Consider the following 25,469-nt stretch of genomic DNA (forward strand, 5'->3'; position numbering starts at 1 on the left):
ATGTCTTTATAAAACCATATTACAGTTATCAAGACCCAGGCAATTAACAATAATAAGATATTAACTAATCTATATGCCCTATTCAGATTTATTTTTTGTCCTATTTATGTCCTTTCTGTGGTCCAGGAGTCCATCAGGATCATATATTTTATTTAGTTGTCACCTCTCCTGAAAGTCCTCCAAATCTGTGGACAGTTTCTAGCCTTCTTGTCTTTCATGATTTCATGTCTTTCATGACTTTGATGCTTTGGAAGAATATTCACCAGTCATTTCGTGTATTGTCCCTCATTTGGGTTTGTCTGATATCTTCTCATGTTTATATTTAAGTTGCATTGTTTTGCGAAAGTGCCAAGTAGTTCTGTGCCTCTCCATTGCATGACATTAAGAGGTACATGGTATTTATAAGTCTCGTTATAAGGGGCACCTGGGTGGCTCAGTGATTTAGCATCTGCCTTTTGCTCAGATTGTGATCCCAGGGTCCTGGGATCAAGTCCCATATCCAGCTCCCTGCATGGAGCCTGCTTCTCCCTCTGCCTATGTCTCTGCCTCTCTGTGTTTCTCATGAATAAACAAAAATAGGATCTTTAAAAAAATGTATCTTGATATCATATACTAGTACAATAATTACTATTAGTTTATTATAATTATTTTCTCTTTATAATTAAAAAGCATTTTGTAGGGAAGCACTTCGATAGTGAAGCAGAAGAGTGAAGTTCTTGTCTCACTGAGGTAAAGACTGAATCTCGCAAAGGAGATGAGCAAAGAGACAGAGATTTACTAAGCGAGAATACAGAAAAAGCTCTCAGGAATGAGAGGGTTTCAACTAGGTTGCCGATGAGGGCTCTTCGCTCTTCATCTCTGGCCGTTTATTAGGACTTTACCAGGAAACTTGTTGGTGGAACTGGACATGGTGCTTATACATTGTGTGAGAGTTTTCATTTCTGTGACATCTATGATCTATAGATATGGGTTGCTAGGTCTGGTTAATCTTTATAGTGAAATTTCCTTTGAGGCTTGATTAGTTTTTGTGGTTATTTTTATTTTCTGTGGCTACAATGTAATTATCAGGAAAAACATTTTAACCCTACTAACTGGGATAGGTGGTCTAAATTTTCCTTATCTCTGTTTTTGTCCGATCTTCCTACCTGAAATTCCCTCAGAGTCTGGTTGAGGCCTCTATTCTTTCCCTGCCTAAAGTTTCATCCTTTCTCTATTCAATAGTATGCAGATACCCTGTTTCTCATTATACTTTTGCTCACAAATGTTGGCATTCATCAATAATTCTGCAAAAGTTATCCTATGGTAATGCCAAAATATGATTTTTATTTCCATTATTCTTTATATATGTATTAATTGGAAATACTACCAGTTAATCCTGGATTTTATTTTCCACTCTACTGTGGCTTTGTGAAAGCAGTTATTAACATTATTTAGAAAATAATCCTAAAGTTTCCATTTTTTCCCCACTCTGCTTTGGTTAGCTATTGTTAGCATTATTCTTATCTATGTGTTATTAAGGCCATTTTGTAGAGGAGTTTGTTTGTTTTTTTTGTTTGTTTGTTTGTTTTTGTTTTTTGTTTTGTTTTGTTTTACTTTCTTCTTTTTTTTTATAAGTTTGGTTTTTGTTGTTTTTTTTTTGTAGGGAAGTATTGAGAATATCCCCTCCCCCTTCTCCCTATCTGCCTATTCTTCTTCTCTAAAACTTTTTATTTTTCATAAACATCCTTTTTATTTTTCTACCTATTGCCCATTACTGTATCACCTCCGTTATGGTGAAGATATTAACTATAATATAAGGGCTTGAATATGAAACTATTTGAAGAAAAATAAACTAATTAACAGAACAGAAGAAAATAATATTTTACTTTGGTTTTATTTCCTGAGCTAGAAAATTGACACATTAAGGAAATGAGAGAAAGCTGCTTGAGCCAACAGAAACTATTAACAAACGCTGTTCTCTTTTGGTTCTATGGCCCCCAGAAAAACAGGTTGGAAGCAAAATTCAAACCAACGAGGAGACTAGTAGGAAAGGAATTAAGTAAACAAGTTCCACAGAGTAACTGTTCCCTAAAGGGTTTTTAAAACAGAAGAATTTTAACTGGATCTTGAAATAAATGTTCCTGACATTGTTTGAACAAAAGGAGAAGTGGCCCTCTGGCCACAGATCCAGTGATCTGAGGAGACTGGGATGTGTCACTTAGGAATTCCACAAACAAAAGCAAAGTGAGGCTGGGAAGGTTGTAAAGAGGAATGGCTGGGGTGATTGCTGAGGATCAAAGGATGGGGTAGTTGAAAAATGATTTCAATTCGAAAATTTAAAAAGACTTGTAAATTAAGTTTATTTTCATCTGAAGGATGGTCATGAAGTATATTACATGAGAGAATTGCCAGAGTCAAGCTCATCTCAAGAGAGAAAACAAATTTTTTTTTTTTGAAAACAAAATATTTTTAGAACTAATCCTTCTGGGTCTCCTGTTACCATAGATAGATGATAGGAACAATTTATTTTGTAATCTCTCTGATAAAGTTAAGTAGCTCAATAAACTGAGTCACAACTAAACCTTGGCCCTGTCCTTAACCTTTACATACCTCTAGTCCTTCATCTGCACAATCTAAATAACAAATGATTTGCACATTAACTAGTCCACGTCTGCAAAGTGCTCCAGACTCCAAAATAAAGCTGCCGTCTAATCCCAGAGATGGTGGCATGTGGGAAGTAACAACTGATGTCATCTATGGCTCAAGTGCCTTTGATCCTGTACAACTTGGTGGACCAGCTTGATCCCAACCTATGCAGGAGACCAAGGAGGAATAAAAGGAGGCTTTCTTGCTTTTAAACCATTGTGCACTCTAAATCAATTTTTCAGAACACTATATCCCACTCCTTAAGTATTTCATCATGCACTCCTTTAAAGTAATTCTCAAATTGTTCCTCCCTGAACATGTTGAGACGTCTTATCCAAAGAAAACAGTTTTGTGATTAAGAGTATTAGTAAGCCCTGAGCAAACTAATTTACATTTCTAAAAAGACTCAGATTTGTGACTTTGGTCATCAAACCTAACAAAAGCTATCTCACATACTCTTTTTTTTGTTTTTGTTTTTAATCTTGCATTTGGTAGGTATAATAGTGATTCCATTTTCATGGAAAATAAAAGTGAGGCACAGAAGCTAAGCAATTTGCCCCAGGTCATGCATGTAGAGAGTATAAAGGCCAGGATATGGATCCACAGGTATAATATAATCTAATTAATCCAATTAAGTTACAGCAGTTTTCTTTCGATATTTTTCATTTATACGTTAGATATTTTCTCTGCCATTTATGAAAGAAAAACACGTTTGTTTAACTCATTTCCCTTAAATATTTATCACTTGATCAAATGTGAATTCATAGTAAATTAACTTTGTAAAATCCAGGCTAAAATTGTTTCTCAATGGAAAAAGTAAAATGCTGCTTAATAAGTGGTTAAGCCTGAGCAATCTGGGAGGAGGGCCAGGACTGAGTGAGGAGAGAGGACAAAGGGGACAGGCATGCCATACCTGCTACCCAGAGAGAGCATAGCAGTAGTGTGAAAAGATATGGTTTGGGAGGGGATAGCTACAACGGCAATGAGCTGGAGTGATAAATGCCTGTACTTGCGATGTGATGTTTTCTTCACTTTTGACTCATGAATTATTCTATGCAGGATATTATTCTAAAATGCTTTTTCTGTAATTCTATTGAAACTGTATGTTCCATGGAAATCATGTGAAATCACACATTCACACACAAGCAAGGTATGTCAACCATCATCTCATCATGTAGAGGTAACCTCTATTAATGGTTTTGCCAACAAGCAATAAGAAAGGTTAATATACTGATTGGTGTCTACAACTTAGGAAATTCTCTAGGGCACGTGATAATATTCGCAAATATCATGGCAAATGTTAGTGGTAAAGTACAGAAAGACAAAGCAACAAGACCAATACTGACACAGGAACTTGAGAACTTAAAGTTTGGATCACCTAATAGTCTCTTATCAATGATACATTTACTAATTTTGATAATTGTGCCAAGAGAATGTCCTTGTTCATAGAAAGTGTCTGCTAAAATACTTAGTGGTAAAGGGGCATAAAGCCTCTAGCTTAATTCTTGAATAGTTCAGGAAAATGTATTATGTATATATACAAATATAGAGAGATGGTGAAAAAATAAGTGAGATAAAAATGTCAATAATTAGTGAACCTGGATAAAAGATATATGGGAGTTTTTGTACTATTCTTGTAACTTCTCTGTAAATTTGCATTATATCAAAATAAAAGATCAAAAAAAAATTTTTGGACCACCTGACCAGGTAATGAGATTTAGATCACTTCACTAAATAAGACACTGACTGACCCTAAAGTATGCGCAAGATGGCTGATGGAAAACGGATGTTGTAAATACCAACAACAACTATGTGACCAGCTACAGAAATGAGAACAAAGGAAGATGCATGCCCCTCTTTTACTTTGACAAGTATTTATTTGTATCTCTTTACCAATTTGTTCTCTCTCCTTGCCATTCCTATACTCTCTAATATAAGATGTGTGATTAGTGTTAAATTCGGTAATTCAGTATGACAGTTACACAGTACCAAATGGGGATTGGAACTAAAAAATAAGTAAAGCACCATCACTCAGAGTAAGAAAAATAATACATGGAACTACCGACAAACTGAAAAACTTAATAAACCTATAATCAAGTCATACTTTGTAAAGAATTGTGAGGTTACTGACTGAAATCAAATAGATTAAGATCCAATTCAGGTTTTGAGATGGTACCACCATCAAAAGAACCACTTGGCTGAACCAAGAGACTAACCTTCCTCCATCCTGTCCAAGACTTAAGACAGCTTTTGAGATGCCCCTACTTCGAAACTTCTGTTAACAGGAGGCAGGTTAAAAGATCTCTGCATTCTTCCAAAATAGCATATTTTCCAATGTCTTCTCATCTATGATTAAAAGAAATAATATCTTTCAGATGATGGAGTCAAAAGCCATAGAGAACCATGGATTTGGGAGTTAGTCCCAGGGAGCAGAACTGGAGTTTAACCAAGGAACGTTGCCCATCCTTAGGGTAGGGCTCTCATATTTTCAAAATGGGACTCTACAGAATTACTGTGTACTAGGGATGGCCCTGTGCCTCTGCTGTTCTTTCTGTAAAGGAGTCTTTATTGTGGTTTTCTGTATTTGTTCAACCCTTGTTTTTATGAGTGTGTGTGAAGGGAAATAGAAAAATTGTCTTTATACTTAATGAGTCTACAGATAAAGAGGATCCACATAGAGAGAATGTTATGATTATCACTATATCCTAAAACTGGGACCTTTGAGTTGGGTTAACCTTTGGGAAGGGGTTGAGTATATTTTATGTGTGTGGGAAGTAAAGCAAATATGTTTAATTAAGAGGGCAGCTGTAATAGATCGTATTAGTGTCAAAGTATCACCTCTCCTACTGAGCCTATCCTTACAGGATGTCAGGCTTAGCCAAGTAGCAGTTTGGGGCCAAGAAATACTAGTAAAAATGATGTGTATTATTTCTGGGAAGTTTTATAAAATGTCAAGTGGATCTGTCATTGCTCTTTCCATTGTGCCAAGACTATCCTAGATAGTGGCTATTCATCTAGCCTGGGTCCTTAAGTGGAGAGAAGTAGAGTAGAATGACAGGCAGTTGTTAGCCAATATGTAACAGCCATGAGAAGCAAACCTATATTGGTGTCTGCCACTGAGATTCTCGTAGAGTTTATTACTACTATGTAACTTAGCAAAATCTAACCACCACACTGAAAAATTACTGAGAGATAATCAATTTCTATTATAACAGGGAGTAAAGCTAGTACTCATGGTGATAATCATTGAGCTTGAAAGCAGATATGCTATTTGTCCACTAATTTAACAAACATTTATTGGAAATACAACCATGTTCTGGAAACTGTGTTATTAGCACTGTTTTTGGTGCCCAGGAATGCATGTGATCAAGCTTTACTTATTGTGAAATGTTGAAAATTAAAGATCTGGGACAAAAAGAAAAATAGTTTTGGAGGAATTATATACAAAAAATTATTGCTTACTTTTGGTCACCATATGCCTGTGTGAACCAAGTATGAAAGTATGTAAAGTATTCAAGAACAGAATTAAAAATCTGTCATTAAATCTGGTAGTTATTGGGGAGAAACATTCAAGATAAGGAGTTTACAGAACATCTGACGGAGAATACAAGAGTTTTTTTCTTCTAGTCTTTGAAATTCCATGGATCACATGAATATACTTGAGTTTAGTAAGTCCCAAGGAAACAGAGCCATGAATTTCCATCATCTAGCAAGCATTTTGGCTGCAGGTAAACCCAATGGCATCTCTAATTCTTGCACTAACAACCCTTTGAAAGAGGCAATAAGCAGAGAGGGCCCAAATGTGATGTAAGACACCTCACATGTGTAGAAATAATGACGGCAAATGCCTTAAGGAATGTGAGATAAGTGGACATCACAGCACAGATACCAGTTATTTTATTAAATTTAGTGAATCCTGAAGAGGAATATGTATATGGCCCAAATTCCATGTACTTGTATTAGTTCATTTACCTAGGAAAGTGATTTAAATGGCTAAAATATAAACTTACATAAGGCAACAAACCAAAATCTTTTGATTTTGGAAAAAGAATTGTTAAGAAAATAGGATTTTATAATAGGGATGATACTAAGGAAATTGTAGACAAAGCTACTAGGTAAGTTGCTGGGACTTCAATATAAACTGCAGAGACAAATTTTCTGTGTGGATTGAGATAGAGAACTGAGGGATTCTAGAAGAGAGGAGCCAATCTAATTGACTTAGAAAAACACTCATGTTTTTCAGAACAAAGAACTCTCTGAGAGGAATTTTACAAATTCCATTACTGTAAACAAAGTAGCATCAAGAAAAGAAATTCTCAAATTTAAAAAAAAAAATTGATAATTTATTCAATAATGTAGTTTGAGGAGTGTTTTTGAAGTTTTTTTCTATTTCAACTTTTCATTTTAAACTAATTTTAGACTTAAAGAAAAGTTACAGAAATTGGGAGTTGTCATATACCTCTTCCCCAGTTTCTCCTCAAGTGAACATCTTGCATTGTCATAGTCTAATTATGAAAACCAGGAAATTAGGGTCACCTGGATGGCTCAGTGGTTGAGCATCTGCCTTCAACTCAGGTCATGATTCCAAGTTCCCTGGATGGAGTCCTGCCTCGGGCTCCCTGAATGGAGCCTGCTTCTCCCTCTGTCTGTGTCCTGGCCTCTCTCTGTGTATCTCTCATGAATAAATAAGTAAAATCTTCAAAAAAAAAAAAAAAAAACAACCATGTAATTAATACTGATATATTACCATCAACTAAAGTATGGAGTTTATTTTATGTTTATTTATTGTGAACCTATTTCCCCACTGATGTACTTCTTCTGCTCTAGAATTATGCTCTAGAATCATCTGCAGGATCTGATATTTTGTTTTGCTGCTATTTGCCCTTCATGTCCCCCAGTCTGCAAAGTTACACACTTTTCCCTTTGTTTAAGGACCTTCACATTTTAAAGAATGAGGTGAATTATTTTGTAGAATTTCCCTCCGTTTGGGTTTTTCTGATGCTTCCTCATGACAGAAGTTAATGTATGTATTATTTGGTAAAACTAGAATAAACATGATACTATGTGCCTCTCAGGCCATCATGTAATAGAAGTCATAATGTTACTGTTTCTCAGTACTGGTGATATTAATTTTGCTGATTTGGCTAAAGTGTTGACTGCAGGGTTTCTCCTCTAAAAAGCTACTATTTCTTTTTCCATGTAAACACTTTCTGGTGGCACCAGGGTGGCTCAGTGGTTGAGCAGCTGCCTTCGGCCCAGGGCATGATTCCAGGGTCTTGGGATCAAGTCCCACGTCGGGCACCCCATGGGGAACCTGCTTTCCCTCTGCCTTTGTCTCTGCCTCTCTCTCTCTGTGTCTCTCAAGAAATAATAAATAAATAAATAAATAAATAAATAAATAAATAAATAAATAAAATCTTAAAAAAAAAAAAAACCTTCTGGAGAGATGTCCTTGGCACTATGTAAGGATACTGCTTCTCTTCAAATTTTTACCCTACACTTTTAGCATCAATAGACTGGTTTGCCACAGTCGTTGTGGTGTTTGTCTAATGGTGATTTTCTATTTTCTTCTCACCTCCTGCATTTATTAATTGAAATTCTTCTGTAAGGAAAAAATATTTCTTGTCCTCTATCTAATTATTCAATTAGTTGCTCATGTCAAAATAAACTCTTGGATATTTATTTTATTATGTGGGTTAAAAACCAATATAATTATCTTTTTTTTCTTCTCAAATTATTTCAGTTTTGGCCCTTCAAACTCCTTCCAGATGGCTCCTACATTTGTTTTAAACAAGCTCACATCTTTCATTAAGTACTTCCAAGATCTGGGTTGTAGGTGTGTTCACTGCTTGTGGGTGTCATTAATTATAGTGCTTTTGGCCACAACCAATAGAGGTAGGAATATATGTGTACACTGACATCTGTATTTCTAGATCTATCTATTTGTATAACTGTTAAAACAATGAGTTTATACTGATATCTGATTCCAGTCGAACATCTCAGTGTTTATTTAGCTTTTCCCCTTTCCTTATATTTAATATCTTTTTCCAAAGATGAGAATTCCAGCTCTCATTGCATGCAATCAATATATTTCCTTTTCATTTTTTTCTTTTAGTTCTAGTACACATGTTATATCATTACATAGTTTTGAAATTGTTAACCTATAACCTATAAAAAACACATTTACTAATTAGATAGGATCATTTGTGTAGTGCTCTTTTTTGCCTTTTTTGCCTTATGGTAAGCAATCAAAGTTACAATTATAAGTTATCAGGTTAGCTGTTTTTTCTGTACTATTTCAATATGATTATTTTATTCATTTGTAATTCAGTTTGGTTCACTTGTACATGTTTCCATGTGACATAAGTTTTCCTCACATAGTTTTTTGGGCTAAGTTTTGAGGAGATGAGATATCTATGAAGCATTACTGTACATCTAAGAATCAGAAATATACAAAAAGATATATTCAGGGTAGAGTTACTCTGTCCTTATCCCTGCTCACACTCCCTTCTCCTTTACAACCACTTCTCATCCACTTTCTAGAAATAAACCATGTCTTTACTTTTTGGTAAAAAAAGTATCATTTTTTATGTTTATTTCACACAAATGAGCAAGTATGTGTATATTTTCTCATATCCCCACATTTCTTATATGAAAGATAGTACACTATAGTTTCTTTTCTAATTTGGTTTTCTCATTTAAGAATATATCCTACAAATCACTCCATATTAATTCATACAAATCTTCCTTATTCTTTTGTGCATAGTCCTCCATTGTTTAGACCATATTTTATCTAATCTCTTTCCTGTATATGAGTATTAGTTATTTCCAATAGTTTGAAATTACAAATAATGCTGTAACGAATAACATTGTACACAAATGTATTCTTACTACTGGGGGTGTATCTTTAGTGTATGTTTTTAAATGTTTCTGGATTGAAGAGTAAGTGTGTAGGTAGTTTTGTTAAGTATTACCAGATTTTATCAAAAATGTATTTTACTAATTTTCTTTCCCATTAGCAAAATATGAGAGTTTGTTTCCCCACAGCCTCACTGAAAATTTCAATATTACGTAGTTAATTTTTGTACATTAGATACATGATAAGTAGGATCTCGGCATTTTTAAACTATTATTTCTCTAATTATGATAGAATATTTTAAGAACATTTTTTTCTATTTTTTTGTGATTCTTTTAGTTATTTCTTTTTTTTTTTCTCAGTTTCTATCAGGGTTTTGATCTTTTGTCTCTTTATTTTAAAAAGGACACTTTCCTTTGGTCGGTTTTAAATGTTGCAATTTTTCTCTACAAGTTAAGTCAGTTATATTTTTAAATACTGTTTTTTTTCAACCATTTTTATTTTATGTTGTCAAATGCAACAGTCTTTTCAATTAATGCCTTTGAATTTTATATCACACTCACTATGCCTTCCCTATGCAGAAACTAAAGAGAAATTCATGAATGTTTCTTTGTAGTAGATCCATGGCTTCATTCTTTACATTTAGATACCTAATCCATCCGTAGTAATCTCTTATATGATATGAGACAAATTTAATTTTAGCTTTTTCCATATGGCTACCTAGTTGTCTTATCACTATTTATTAACGAGTCAATCTTTACCCTGGTAAACTGATTTGCCAGTTTATCATATATTAAATTTCTATATGTATTTGCATCTAGTTTTGGACTTTCTATTTTATCTATTCTATCTATTCATCTCTATTTAGTTTTAAATTTTTTTCCTCATGCTGATCTTACACATTTCTTGTGAAATTTATGTCTTTATATTTAGTCTTCTTTGTTGCAATCTTAAATGTATATATGAAGACTGTTGACTTTATATGATAATTTTATATCCTGGTCAACTTACTCAATTCATTAATAGTTGAATTAGTTTTAGTATCGATTCTCTGGCGTTTCTATGTATTTTATCATATTAACTGAACATAGAGATCATTTTACTCCTTAAATTGCCCGTTTTTACAACTCTAACTGATTTCTCTTATTTAATTGTCCTGGCTAAGAATATTTCTACTACATTGCCAAATCATAGAGATATATATGAGATATTTAGTAGAGAAATATAATCATATTAAAAGAATATCTCTCCAGTCCCATTTTCTTTATCATTTTCATCATGAATGTATATTGAATCTGTCTAGAACTTTCTCAGTATTTAAGGAGATAATCATGTGATATTGAATTGAGCTAAGATGAAGGAAGCAATGAATGTAGATTAGTGAAAAGATAGGTTATAGAGGAAAATGGAGGGAAGATTGACAAATAGAAAGTCTGATAGAAACCAGTAAACCTGTGCATTATGTAAGTATGAAATGGTTTGTATCAGCACAAAGGACCCATTCTTAATACAGATAAATCTATAAGTTTTTTTTAAATGAGGATTATTTTTCTTCTGTGAATTTCTGTAAGCATAATGAAACAATATTTTATGATGAACTAAGAACCAGTGAAGCAGAGACATTTTTATTCCTCCTGTTGCCATAGAAACAATGAATACTTAGGAATACTTAGGAACAATTACACATGATAACCAACCTGTCATATAGTTTGTGTGACATTTTAGAAGACTCACAGATGCTATAGATTCTTTACTTTCTAAAATAATATCCTACATATTGTATTATTACAAAAAGAGATGATAAATATGTTGATGTTCAGGTAATTCAAGATCTATCTAGTTTTATCTACCAAAATCTATTAATCTAATTAAATGTTAGAATAAAATGGAATTTGGTTTTAAGTACTACCTTAGGTTTTAGGAAGTTTTTTTTTTTCATTTTTGTTTAACATGTTTGATAGTCTCATTTCTTATTAATCAAAAACTTCATAATCAAGGAGAAGCATTTTAGTCTACTTTTGAGCATGTTCCTTCTAGCTGCAGGATTTAATTTTAATTTCTGCTAAATTTGTCCAATAAACCCCTTTCAAAACAGAAATATATATACTTTCAAGAATTCTAATCTAGATATGACTTTTAATAATCCAAAATAAATTAAGATGTAAAATAGCTAAGAACTAGCTCTCATTAAACTAAAATGTCTATGTTTATCTAATATTTAGTCTTGGGAGTTAAATAGTATCTTATGATAAAATCATTATTCCAGTTTAATAGATTCTGTGAAATGTCATGTATGCCTTTGGATTATAAAAAATATAAGTTCTGAAAAGTTTCTAATAGAATGCCTCAATATAGGAAACTAGAATACAAATACGAAGTAAATTTTTCAAATGGGCTGGTTTAGACCTTCAGTAATAAATCAGTTAATAGTAGTGAAGTCATGAAATATTTAAAATACACACAGGTATTGGTTAATAAGCAGGTAGACTGTAAAATGTGGAATCAAAAATGTGAAATTAAAGTTCCCTTAAAAGGCTAGCCTTCAGATACTGTAATTTTGTTTCTCCAAGAATCATAAATATTAACAACCTTGGAAATAGTATTCAGGACTATTAAAAATAATACAATAACAACCAAAAGAATAAAATGTTACTTTCCTTACCAAATAAGAGTGGTATAAATTAGCTAAAAATTTTTAATCAGCTAAAATTTTGATTAAAATATAAAAAAAATTATAAGATCAATGACAAATCACAGACTTCAAATACTTTTCTCTTTTTTTCTTAAAGATTGTATTTATTTGAGAGAGAGAGAGAGAGAGACAGAGCACAAGCAGAGGGAGCAGGAGACAAAGGCAGAGAGAGAAGTAGGCTCCCCACAGAGCAGGAAGCACAATGTGGGGCTCAATTCTAGGACCCTGAAATCACAATCCGAACCTAAGGCAGACTTAGGTTCTGAGTGCCCCTTGAATAATTTTCTATTATCTCCAACATTTTCTACTTTTGAGAGCTGTAATTTCAAATTTTTAACTTCAACTCTTGGTATTATTATTATTATGTCACCAGGTCAAGATGCTGATAAATGACTAATGCCTTCTGCTGCACATGAAAAGTAATATAATGCAATGACATATCAAAGTAATTTTTTATTCCAAGCTAGAAATTTACAGTAAAAATTAAAGTTAACAATACATTAAAATGTCCAGTTCATTAGAATATATCACAGCCTCTGAATTATCTTTCTATAAAAATGTTTCAAAAAGGTACTATTACCAACCTTGTATCTTTATCTGAAATTTTAATAAAAACAACAAGAAGAAAGACAGGAGGGAAGAAAGGAAAGGAGAAGGAAGAGAAGAGACAGAGAGGAAGGAAAAGGAGAGACAGAAGGAAGGAAGGGAGGAAGGAAGGAAGGAAGGAAAGAAGGAAGGAAGGAATCTAAAGAAAGAAAGAAAAGAATGAAAGAAAGAAAGAAAGAAAGAAAAAGAAAAAGAGAAATTGTGTACTTTGACCACAAATAACTAGACCAGATGTCAGCCAGAAGTTGCTGTATCTTCAAATAAACCTAAACATTTGGATCACTTTCACAGCTGATGCAGGGTAAATTCCAGGAAACAGGCATACATCCAAAAGAGTGCTTCCCTCTACATCACACCTCATATAACATTTCAGATATCCCAAACATGGAACTATGGTAGTGGCTAACAATGCTAGAATACTTGGGTAGGAACATTTTTCACCATGATTACCATTTTTTTAGGTAGATGATTCTAAGGTAGATTATTTAGATTAGTATTTCTACTTTCTTTAACATATTCCCATGGGGAAATTAAAAAAACAATGATTCTGGTAATATGTTCACAAATACCTCTATCAGGATGTAGTTACTCTATAATTTTAAATTTTCCAAAATAAATTATGGGAGAGAAATTTCCCCGTGTCATTTCTGGCACAATAATGCATGGGAAATAATTCTGAACCTGTGACAACAGAATTTAAATCTGTGATTAATTTTGTTAATTTAAATAAGTAATAGGTAAACATAAAGTTAAGAATATTTCCATTCTTTTTTTTTCCCAGACTTTTCAATAAGTCTTCCTCTTTGGGTATCCTAAAAGAAGAAATTCAGATGTTTGCTCATTTTTTTTATTCAGAACAAACTTAGTTGGGAAATGTAAAATGTGTCTTAGCATTACAAACCAATTTGGTCACTGATTCCTCTTGAAGAGAGGGTAGGTAGTAGTGATTAAGAATGTGAGCACTGGAATGAGGATGTCTTAACTACTAGCTTGACTCTGCTTGACTCTTAATGAAGTTCATCAAACATCTATTTGAATAGTTCCCCTATTTCTATGATTGGATTATTGGTGTCCAAGGACTACAATGGGTGTAAGATCTGGAATCAGACTGTCCAGCTCTACACTGACCAGTTGTGTAACTTTGAGCAGTCTATGTGTTACATCCTTCATCAGTTAAAAAAAAAAAAAAAAAAAAAAAAGGAAAGAGAAAGAGAAAGAAAGAGAAAAAAAGAAAAGAAAGAAAGAAAGAAAGAAAGAAAGAAAGAAAGAAAGAAAAAAAATGTGTTTTATGTATGTACCTATCTTATAGGACTATTATGAAGACTGAATGAGATAATGTATGTAAATTTAGCACAGTACCTGGCATACTACAGGTATTTGCAACAAATAATTAATTTTATTACTGTTTGTCAAACTGACAATGAAAGATAGCTTTAATAGAAAGCCAAGTTAAGCTGTTAAAGTACTTTATGTAAGGTTGAAATTTAAAACTGCTCACAGAGAAGCTCTAGAAACTTTGGAAAACTCACAAAATAAAGAACCATCTTTATGATCCAGCCTATTTTGATTGAATTATTATTCCCATTGGAAGCCACTAATATCCACCAATGTCTTTGCAAAGTAGAGTAGCAATGGACAATAGTATATGGGCATCTGGCATTGCTCACCCACAGTCTCTAAGGTGGAAAACATTATGAAAAACTGAACTACTACAATAGGTACCTGCTCTGTTATGTGCTTACATTCTTTCTCATCACCACACCTGTATGGCTCTAACTCTATGGAATGGAAAGTTGTTGCCACCAGCATGAACCTTGAGCAGGGTTTTATGTTGCCACCTGACAGCTCCTGGAAATTCATGGGTGAAACTTGCCTTGGGTGAGAGCTTGTATGGTCTTATTAGGATTGTTTCTTTCTTTCTTTCTTTTCTTTTCTTTTTTTTTTTTTTTTAGATTTTATTTATTTATGCATGAGAGACACAGAAAGAGAGGCAGAGACCCAGGCAGAGAGAGAAGCAGGCTCCGATGTAGGACTTGTGTAGGACTTGATCCCCAGTCTCCAGGATCAGGCCTGGAGCCTAACGCAGACGCTCAACTGCTGAGCCACCCAGGTGTCCCAAGGATTATGTTTCTTTACAGACAGTCAAAACAAATTCTGCCTTTGTAAGCTATTCATTGTGTCTGCTCCCCTTTGTCTACTGATTTGGTTGTTTTTCTATTATATATGTGAATGATGCATATATTTTAAGAAGGTATGTTTTTGTGTATTTGATACATGTTTTTTCAAATCTTTTCTTTGATGCCTTCTAATTATTTTTTTTGTTTTCAACCTCTCATTTTAATATATTCCTCATGATTATTATGATAATTAAAAGAAATAATATATATTATAAATGTAGGAATTATCACATAGAGAGAACTGTCATGTAGGTTGTAATTTTTACAAGAAAAATGAATATACTTGAATATATTAAAATTGCTAACTTATATGTAATTATCAAGTATTTTTATTTGACTAGTGATTATTTGATTATTAGGAATTCTTTGTATATTTAAAAATAGAGGCACATTTATATGCATACGTATTTATGTAGTTAAAGACATAAATTTGGTATATACAAATCTTTGTGTGTATATAAATATTCAAGTTCTCATGTACAGATATATTTTTCATTTTTATATTAGTAATTTTTCACATTCTTTAAAAAAAATTTAAGAGATTTACTTATTTATTTTAGAGAGGAGAGGAAGAGAGACCATGAGCAGGGGGAGGAGCTGAGGGAGAAAGAGAGAGAAAATCCACAAGCAGACTTCCCACTGAGTGTACAGTCCAACACAGGGCTTTATTCCAAGATCCTAAAGTCATGACCTATAGCTGAAATCAGGAGTGAACCACTTAACTGACTGAGCCACTTAACTGAGCCACTTAGGCACCCTGATTTTTCACATGCTTTCTACTGAAGAATAGAAATTTAGAAGTAAAATTTAATATCATGTGTATTTAATCAAGAACCAATATCATATCTATTTAATCAAATTATCCAAATTTGGATACTTTGTTCCTGCTAAATGTTCATATTTAAGTAAAAATGTCTATTAACAGATCATTTCTTCAAAGCAATTATTTCCAACAATAAGTTGTTTTTACCCAAACATGTTCAATATAAATGGAGAAATGTAAGAAAGTAATATATGAAGTTTTAGAAACAGAAGCCCATTGACGTTTAATACCATTGCAAAACATTTAAATCCATTATTTAAAGTACTCAAATGTTTTCAGGACTTTAGTGTATTTAGAGAATGAAGGTAAGAATTTTCCCATTGTAACAAGACAATATTATCCCTGTTAAATCATAATAATATATAATTCTGTAAACACCACTAATGAATCAAATATATCAGACAAATAATTTTAATTAATGCATATAAAAAAGCCAGCAACGTTATATACCAACAACCCTAATTCATGTATCTAATCACTTTCATATTGCATTATTAAACCACTACCTATCACATAATGTTTAAGAAGCCAAGTAATATCAATAATTGATTATAACTTTTAAATTACTCTGCTTTTAAAATTATCCATAGAATGGAGGTCAAGTTGAAATTGCTCTTATCCATCACTGGGTGTTGATGGATGCAAAATCTCCATTATATGTAAATTGAACCTAATGGGGCTAGAAGCAAACCTTTGGGTTCTGTTATATCTTGTGCAGGTAGAAATACAGTTGAACTACTTCAAAAAAATCTTAATTTCCTTTAGAGGATGAAATAGAAAACATTTCAAATTTTTTCTGGACAATTATTTCAAAGGGTTTTTAAGTATATATTCTCCCTTGAATATTTTTTCTTTATTTTTTAAAATAGTTTTAGGTTTAAAATAAAATTGGGAAGGAAGTACAGAGATTTCTGTACAGTCTCTGCCCCACATATTCAGAGCTTCCCTGATAGATCATCCCCACTCACAAGAATGGTGCATTTTAACCAACAATGAGCCTACACTAACACATCATAATCATCCAAAGTCCGTGGCTTACCTTAAAGTTCACTCTTAATATATATTCAATGGGTTTGGAAAGATATATAATGACATTTTTCCATCATTGCAATCACTGCCATAAAAATTCTCTCTGCCCTGCTTATTCATCTCTCCCCCAAACACACACCTTGGGCAACCACTAATCTTTTTGTTTCCATAATGTCACCTTTTCCAAAATGTCACATAGTTGGAATCATACAGCATGTAGCCATGACAGATTGGCTTTTCTCACTTAGTAATATACACTTAAGGTTCTCCATGTCTTTTATGCCTTGATAGCTCATTTCTTTTTAGCACTCAGTAATATCACACTGTTGGAATGCACCAGCTTATTTATTCAGTCATCTGCATTTTGGTTGCTTTCAAATTTTGAAAATTACAGATAAAAATGCTATAAACATCCATGTGCAGATATTTTTATGGACAAAATTTTCAACTTTTCTGGGTAAATACCAAGGAGCAAGATTACAGGGTCATATAGTAAGTTCAAACAAGAAATCATCACACTGTTTTCCAAGGTGGCTATATTATTAACATCCCCACCAGTAATTTATGAGAATTCTTGATTCTCCACATCCTCGCCAGTGTTGTCAGTGTTCTGGATTTTGGCCATTCAAATAGATGTGTAATAGTATCTCAGTGTTTTTTTTTTTCTTTAATTTGCAATTCCCTAATAACACACGATATGAAGCATTTTTCCAGATACTTACTTGCCATTACTACTTTTTGTTGTTGCTGTTGTTGCTAAAGTGTCTGTTAAAGTCTTAGGCCATTTTTTAATTGGAATACTTGCTTTCTTATTGTGAGTTTTAAGTGCTTTTCATATATTTTGGGCAATAATTCTTTATTGCATGTGTCTTTTGCAAATATTTTCTCCCAGTCTGTGGTTTGTCTTCTCATTCTCTTGACATTGTCTTTAGCAGATCAGAGGTTTTGATTTAAATAAGTCAAGCTTATCTATTATTTTTTTCATGAACTGTGCCCTTGTTATTATCCACAAAAAGTCATTACCATACCCAATGTCATTTAAGTTTTCTCCTGTGTTATATTTTGGTAGCCTTATAGTTTTACATTTCATATTTCAGTGTGTGATACGTTTTGATTTAACATTTGTGAAGGATGCATGGTATGCAGGTAGATTATTATTATTATTTTGCATCTGGATGTCCAGTTTTCCAGTACTACTATTAAGAAAACTGTCTTTGTTCTATTTTATGACCCTTGCTCCTTTGTCAAAGATTAGTTGACTACATGTACATGGATATACTTCTGGGCTCCCTGTTGTGTTCCATTCACCTTTTTATCTGTTTTTTTTTTTTTTTCTCACCAGTACAGTACTGTTTTGATTACTGTGGCTTTATAGTAAATTTTGAAGTCAACTAACATCAGTTCTCCAATTTTGTTCTTGTCTTTCAATATTGTATTGACTCTTCTGGGTCTGAATATTTTTCATAATAATTTCTCACTGTCACTATCTTCCCTGTAAAGTTCTTCACATTTTAAAGTCCTCCTTTTCCTTATTCACTTTCAGGTAAAAGAATAATTGATTTTTAAATATTCTACAGAATCTACCCATGATTCACATTCTAGTTATAAATTAAAATCAATTCTGACAAATAGCTCTGCAAGATCTCATTTCTCCTTGATTTATTTTGAAATGTCAGAGGTTTAATTGATCGACATATTCTACAACACTTTAAGGCTATAATTGTTAACTTTTCATAAGTTATTGTTCTTTTAAAAACTAAACTTTAAGACACCCCAAAAAAGTATACATGTTGACTAATGTCATGAGAAGAAGCATAATAGAGTTTACAAAACTGAGACATAAGAATTGTTCCTTACTGTATAACAGTTTCTGGCTGGTATTAGTTTCACATACTAAGTAGCACATGACTGAAGTATGTAAGTACAAACATCATTTATAAGACTATATTAATTTCCAGGGCCCCTGTGTTTCAGTTGGTTAAAAGTCCAACCCTTGGTTTCAGCTTAGGTCTTGATCTTGGGTCCTGCGATTGAGCCCCTGTGATGGGCTCTGCACTCAGCATGGAGCCTGCTTGTCCCTCTCCCACTGTTCTCCCTATGTTTTCTCTCTCTCTCAACTAAATAAAGTAATTAAGTTTTTACACACAAAAAAAGGTCTATATTAGTTTCCTGTTGCTTCAGTAACAAATTACCACAAGCCTAGTGGCTTGAAACAACACAAGGAAGTCCAAAATGTGTCTCACTGAGCTAAAATCAAGGTATTGGCAGGATTGTGTTCCTTGTGAGACTTCAAAGAAACTTTACCTCATTGCCTTTTCCCAGCTTCTAAAGGCCCTCCATACTCCTTGGCTCAGGTCCCTTCCTTCATCTTCAAAGTACTCCACTCCAAGCTTTGCCTCTGTCATCCCATCATCTGTCTCTGATTTTGACACCTTTGCCTTCCTTATATCAGGAATCATGATTACAATGGGCACACCGGATAACCCAGAATGATCTCCCTTTCTCAAAATCCTTAACTTAGTCACAAATGTAAACTCTTTTTTTTTTTTTTTTTTTGTCAAAATAAGGCAATATATTCATAAGTTTTGGGAATTCCTATCTTTTTTTTTTTTTTTTTTTTTGTCTTCACAGTGACCATGGGATATATGTACTTGGAGCTAAAAAAATAAAATCTAGGGTTGTTAACACTTTGAAGTTCTTAGTCTGTATGGTCAATCATTAAAGCTATCTTGATGGAGACATAGGGTGAGAAGTAGGGGGAATTTCAGCTTATAAGGTCTGGCAGAGGAGGAAGATCTGATGGAAGACCCAGTCAAAAGACTAGAATAGCATGATCTCAAAAGTCAACCAGATTTCTGGTTTTCCAACAGCCCCACGTGAGACACTGGGCAAGGTACTTAACCTTTCCAGTCATGAATTTCCTCATTCACGTCTTCTCCACAGAGTTGTTGTGAAGACTTCGATGGTATAATGCTGTAGAGCCTTTAGCTCAGTTCCTCAGTGCCTGCTGTCATGGTCATGGTCATTGTCACCACCTCCACGGTCATCCTTAGGGATAAAGTAGGATGCAGTCTTGGAAGTGTGGTTGCAGCACTCAGATCTCTGGCTTTCTTGTGAGGGGAAGAAATTCTCTTTTGCTGCCCAGGCCGTTTGCCCCCCCCCCCCCCCCCCCCCCCCCCCGTGTCCTTCCTTAGATTACAGGAACTTCTTGTGGGGGAATGATCGGGTATCCTGATTCCAGCTCAGCACCGTATTTATCAGTGACAAAGAGTACGAGAAAACTTCTTGCAATATGTACAAACTCAAAGCTACTTAAATAGCCATGTGGCCAAGTCAAGACTACTGTGTACACAATAATATAAAGATAAGAGATCTGCTCGATATAATTTTTAAACTTTATCTTCCTGTACTTTCCATATGAGTTTCTACTCCAAAAATAATGAGATATAGGGAATGTCCAGTACCAAATAAAAAGATTATGAAGACCACAGAGATGTATTTACCTTCCCTTTTATATGTAACTAATCCATTCAATTGTATGCTTTGAAAGGAGTAAACTGCCTAAAACAATTTATGTCAAAACCAATTTGGATGAAACAACATAAAAACAGAGGCAAATTTTTTCTTTAAAGGTCAGAATGTTTCTGTATTCCTATTCATAAGTATCCTTGATTTGTTGCTAAAAAACCAAAAATTGATAAATGTAGTGATGTAAGATGGATGTATCTTTCTTATGCAAGAAAGATAATAGCAAAGAGGCCAACAAATCAAGCCCTTGACTGAATCAACAGAGGCAAGTTAGCATACATATACACACTTCAATTTTATGAAAAATTATGAAAAAAATGTGCTTTCTACTTTAATTAGATTTTTAAATTAACCGATGACTTTTCTAGCCTGATCTTGTCAAATAATTTGGTCTCTAGGACTCATTACTGGCAAAACTGTAGTGAGGCAGGCAGGCTCATATACTAGTGAGAGAGTATAAACTGAGGAAAGATTTGTAGAAAACAAATTAACCTTTAAAATGTCAGTACATTTTAAACACTTCTAGGAATCTCTTCTAAGGAAATAATTCATTAAAATTTTGGGGAAAAATCTTTATGTAATAATGTTTAAAACTAATATTTTATATATAAAATACTGGAATAAATGATTATGGTGGAGGTCACACACACACACACAATTATACAGCCACATGACAAAATTTTATGCACCTGTTGAATGTGTAATGGAATAGAAAAAAACTGTCTCAAACAATGTTAAAATGATAGAATAGATCACAACTCTGTATGTACAAAATTATTTCAATAGTGCTTGCTTCTCATATGTCTGGGTGGCTCAGTCAGGTGTCAAACTCTTGGTTTCAGCTCAGGTCATGATCTCAGGGTCATAAGATTAAGCCCCACGTTGGGCTCTGTGCTCAGAGAGAGATTCTCTCTCCCTCTCCCTCCTTGTCAGCCCCTCCCCTCGTTCATGCTCTCTCTCTCTCTCTCTCAAATAAATAAATAAAATCTTTAATAGTGCTCACTTTAGCAACACATAGTAAAATTGGAACAATACAAAGGAGATTAGCATAAACTCTGTGCAAGAATGACGCCCAAATTCATGAAGCATTCCAATTAAAAAAAAAAAGAAAAGAAAATTATTTCAACAAACATAAGAATAAATAGGAAAAACTGCATCAAAATGTAGTATTGGATATCTGATTATTTTCTCCTACTTCTCTTCATAAGTTTTTTGTCTTTTGCAACTTTTATATGTATATATCTTTGAATTAGAAAAGAATTAAAATTTAACAATTGTTTCATAATAAAAAACTGAAAAACATTTATATCTTTATTGAAATGAATAATTAGATATTTTCCTTTTTTTTTCTTTTGAGACAGAGAGAGAACATAACACACAAGGAGAGAAGGGACAGAGTGTGGGAGAGAGAAAATCTTAAGCATACTCCACGCCTAGTGTGGAGCCCAAAGCAGGGCTCTATCTCAGGATCCTGAGGTCATAACCTGAGCTGAAATCATGAGTCAGAAAATTAACCAGCTGAGCCACCCAGCTGCCCCTAATTAGCTATTTCTCTAAATTATAATTTTACATTGAGAAGTTTGGGAGGGAGGCAGAGTTTCTGAAAAGTTATTCTGATTCTCTGTGGGACCTTGTCTTTATAAGCACAGTTAACATGTTCTAGAACAAAAAGAATGTATGTCAAAATATTGTGCCAAGGACAAGTAGTAAAAGTTAAGAACAGAAAAGTAGAATTAAGAGATATTCTAAGAGTTATACTTTCAATAATGAATACCTCAGTGTTCTCTTTTGTAAGATTAGAGATTTTGACTGATTAACCTCTGTGTTCTTTCAGTACCAACAGATTATGCTTTTATAATTTTCTCTCCAAAAATAATAATTTGCATCCAGATTTACCTTTGCACAAATATATCTCCCTTTATTGCTGGGGAGGATGTAAAATTTATATATATATGCATATATATTATATATATAAAGTATATATATATAAAATGATGATCTAATGAACTAATGGATGGATAATATATATATATATACAGGATATATATCCTAATGGATTATATATATATATATATATATATATATATATATATATATTCTCAGGACCATAACCTATTGCCCTGCCATCCACAGTTTGCTTGCAGATTTCTTGTTCTCAGCTTTCACAGGTTCTCAGTTTTATGGAAAGTGGAATTATTCTTTACAAATCACTTGTTTAGGCTTTGAAAACTTATCCTCTTGACTTCAAACCACATAATCTTATTCTTGCTGTTTTATTTTGTTTTGTTTTCTCTTAGACACTGGAGCATGTTTCCCTCCTTGTTTAAATTGCTTTGCATTAGGGTCATTAATTGGTGAATGTTGAGGGCTCAACATATGCTTCCCATAAAGTTGCCAGCTTCCTCCGGTGTTATATGACAGCCTTCTTGAAAGTTGAAGGACAAGGTGCTTGCATTTCATCTAAAAAAAAGACATAATTTGAACTAATGTAAATTTATAGTAGCCGAGATTACATTATAATAGAGAAGTCTGCAATGGTGGATGTAGGAAGAGTCATAAAGGACAAGTTGCAAGGGTGAAATATATTAATGTCGGTAACAGGATGTGAGAGCACACCATGTATACATCTGGGAAGCTTCAGAAGCCAGGGAGGGAAACCATCAGGAAACAGAGGCTGGTTAAATATCACATTGGTCTCAATAGGCAAATCAGATTAAAAACAATCTTGAAGTTTTGAGTAAAGTAAATAAAATCACACTCTGTAAAGCAAGAAGTGATTTTGTAACTGAGAGAAGCTTCCTGTAACTGCAAGTTTTATGTGAGGTCCCTCAATACTCTTTAGACAATTTTTTTTTCTGGACTTTTTATCAAGGTCTTTTCGGTTTTTGTTTTGTTTTGTTGTGTTTGTTTTGTTTTTTGTTGTTGTTGCTGTTGTTTTAGTAAGCACATGAACCCCAAAGATAGGATTCACAGGGAAGGTTGCAAACAGAAGCGAGGTTTTTTTGTTTTGTTTTGTTTTTTGGGGGTTTATTTATTTATTTATTTATTCATGAGAGCCTCAGAGAGGGGGCAGAGATATACACAGAGAGAGAAGCAGGCTTCATGTAGGGATCTCAATGTGGGACTTGATTCTAGGACCCCAGGGTCACACCCTGGGGCTAAGGCAGACTTTCAACCGCTGAGCCATCCAGGCATCCCAGAAGAGAGGTTTAAAATAAAAGTTACATATACTTAAAAATGAAGTGCCTTTACCTCCTTTCCTTGTTTCTATTAAAACAAAATTTTTCAATGAAAGAATGAAAGCTTGGAAGAGAAAGAAAATAGAACTGCATATGGGCAGGAAGAGATAAATCAAAGATGAAAAGTTAAAGAAGACATCAGGATAAAGAGATGGATATTCCATAGTAAAAGAAATCTGAGGGCTCATCTGGGAAATAATAAAGGGTCCCTGACTACACATAATAATGTTGCTGATTTTTTTCTACTAAATCCAAGAGAGTAGTAGCATAAATATCTATAAAAATAATTTCCATTGCCTAGCTTGTTCAAAAACTTTCATTTCCAAAGAAAAAGAAACAATTTATAGAGTTTGAATATAAGACATAATGAGCTTTTGCAATATATATTTATGTTTTTGTGTTGATGAAGATGATGAAGATATAGTCTTGCAACCCTGTATTAACATACACTACACATATAGGAAGAGTTAAGAACTACACTTTCTGATGGCATCATACAGGATGTTTGTTCAATGTAACAGTTATACTTGAGTAAATTTCAAAGCAAATTAATGATATCACATTTTTAAGCATCATGCAGGAACAATGGTCATTAATAATAAACAATCAAGTGCAAATACAAAATTAACAAATATTCTCCAATGAGGTCAGAAGAACCCACTATTGCATTTGGAAATTAAAATATAATGGGCTTGCCAGTCATAAAGTTCTAGGTTTGGTGAGGAGAGAAAAGTTCTCTTACTAATGAGCTATATGATTTCACAATGGAATATCAGGCAGTAGCTTGGATATGTGGCTAGGTATAGATAAATAGAATTTCCACATTTTTCTTGAGTAACTTGTAAAACTTTCAAAATAGTTGATATTGGCTTTTAGGTGAAAGGCCATTTTATTGATAGATGGTCTGATAATACTGGCAATTAAAATATTTGGGAACTACATAAAAATCCTTTACAAACATCTTTTGGCAACACAAACTACCTTACATATAGCTCTCAAAAATGAAAATGTTCCAATCCAAGGAGAAGATAATTTAAAAAGTCTGGAATACTGAGAAAATGTAAGTTATTGTAACTTTCTTTGTTTTAAAAGATTTTATTTATTTATTCATGAGGACACAGAGAGAGAGGCAGAGACACAGGCAGAGGGAGAAGCAGGCTCCATGCAGGGAGCCCAATGTGGGACTCGATCCCAGGCCTCCAGGATCATGCCCTGAGCTGATGGCAGACTCTCAACCTCTGAGCCACCCAGGAGTCCCAATAAATTACTGTAGTTTTCCATCTCAAGTTCCTACTAAGAGATTTATGTAATATAAAGCTTTTTTGGTTCTTTCTTTAATTATAACAATTGCATATCAGTCACATCATTTTATTTGTGATTTGGCAATACGTGCTACTTTTATTTGCCATGTTATGGCTTTACAAATTTCTTGCAAAATTTTATCTCATTTACTAGAGAAAATGAATCATGGTGTGGAGTAAAGATACCCAATTCATTTGTTAATGAATGAATGAATGGTGAATACATTCATTTTAAAAAATCAAGGAAGAAAAGAAAAGAGGAAGAAAGAAACAGAGAAATGGAGGAAGAAAGAAAGGGATGGGGAAAGGAAGTAAGGAAGGGAGGAAGAGAAAAGAAGAGTTGGTAAACAGAAAGAACAATAAAGAGCAAAGACTGAAGATTCCTGAAGAAGAATTTCTCCTTAAGACTGCAACATTACCTAAATTTCCAGCTTGTTGGCCTGCCCAGATTTTGGATTGTCAGAACCCATATCACATAAGTCAGTTCCTTAAAACAAATCTTTGTCTCTGCATGTGTAAGTGATAATAGATGATAGATAGATATAAAGGTAAGAAAAAAGAAGAGATAACAAATAGATATATAGATATGAATA

At 33.5% G+C, this 25,469-nt stretch overlaps 1 non-coding gene across 1 annotated transcript; it reads left to right on the top strand.

Moving 5' to 3' along the window:
- Positions 1-21,331: 21,331 nt before the first annotated feature.
- Positions 21,332-21,436, top strand: LOC140596439 (U6 spliceosomal RNA). The gene has a single exon (XR_011998412.1). It is a non-coding gene; the product is annotated as a U6 spliceosomal RNA (small nuclear RNA).
- The last annotated feature ends 4,033 nt before the right edge of the window (positions 21,437-25,469 follow it).

Source organism: Vulpes vulpes, unplaced genomic scaffold, assembly GCF_048418805.1.
Source record: "Vulpes vulpes isolate BD-2025 unplaced genomic scaffold, VulVul3 Bu000000642, whole genome shotgun sequence".
Classification (NCBI taxonomy): domain Eukaryota; kingdom Metazoa; phylum Chordata; class Mammalia; order Carnivora; family Canidae; genus Vulpes; species Vulpes vulpes.